We start from the raw sequence: 1,132 nt of genomic DNA, 5'->3' as shown, positions 1-1,132 counted from the left end.
CAAGGAATATGTGGCTCTTGAGATACTTCATGGGGAGAGAATTCAAAAGATTCGCCAACCTCAGGGTGAAAACATTTCTTCTCACCCCACCCGAATGACCAGCCCCTGTGTTGAGAGTGTGACCCCAGTCAGGGTAAGAATTACAGTCTCCCTGCTTCACCCTGTCAGGTCCAGTAAGAATTCTGCACGTTCTGAAGAAAACTAATAAAGGTCAGCCATTTTGACCTTTTCTTCCCTCATTTCTTCATTGCCCCAGTTTAAGGGCCTCATTGAGAAGAAGCGCTCCAGAGATTTGATTTCATTTATTGCCCTCTTTCTGATGCCTCGATTAACTCTCCTCCAGACAGATCAGTTGTGATTCTCCCGCATCAATCTCCCTGTCTGACGTGGCACCAACAGCATTTATGTCACCCGGAAAATTATAAAACATGCTTCCTGACTTTTCTAGAACCAATGAAACATTATTGACCTAAAAATTAGCTCTGCTTCTCTCTCCACAGACGCTGCCACAGCACCACTCACCATCCTGGACAATGTTGCAAAATCTTCCTGCCAACCGTCCTTGAGGATCGAGCTGCAAGCTGTCTGACGATCAGTGTCAGGCCGGGCTGGAAGTAGGTATCTCTCCCAGTGTGCCTACTATCAGGGGCTGAACAGTTTAGAGAACAGGCAGAGGGAAAGAATTTCTAAACACGATCCCAGAATAAGAGAGAGTTGGACCTTACGTTAGAGTTGGCCATAAAGGGGTAAAGTCAGGTAGTTTTTTTGCTTCAGCCTAGACTTAGTCACCCAAATTATATCTGACTATATGTCATGCTATATTGTTTTAGAAAATTGTTTGCTGTGCTGTACAGACAGATTTCAACAGAACTTCCTCTATTTTTCCACTTAACTATCGTTTACATCCCTCTGTTGTCCTCCCTCGGGTTCGTCCACCCGTTGTTCTTCAGAACATGGGAACTAGAGCAGGGAAATGGCATTCACTCCCCGTTCCTGCTTCAGAGTTCAATAAGAGCATGTTTGTTCTTCTTACCTTAGTGCCACTTTCTTGTACTCACTCTGTAACATCAAGTTCATCATCAAAATAAAATCTACCAGTCTCCGTGGAGACACAGGAGACTGCAGATGCTGG

Source organism: Pristis pectinata, chromosome 34, assembly GCF_009764475.1.
Source record: "Pristis pectinata isolate sPriPec2 chromosome 34, sPriPec2.1.pri, whole genome shotgun sequence".
Lineage (NCBI taxonomy): Eukaryota > Metazoa > Chordata > Chondrichthyes > Rhinopristiformes > Pristidae > Pristis > Pristis pectinata.
This window is presented reverse-complemented; position numbering follows the sequence as displayed.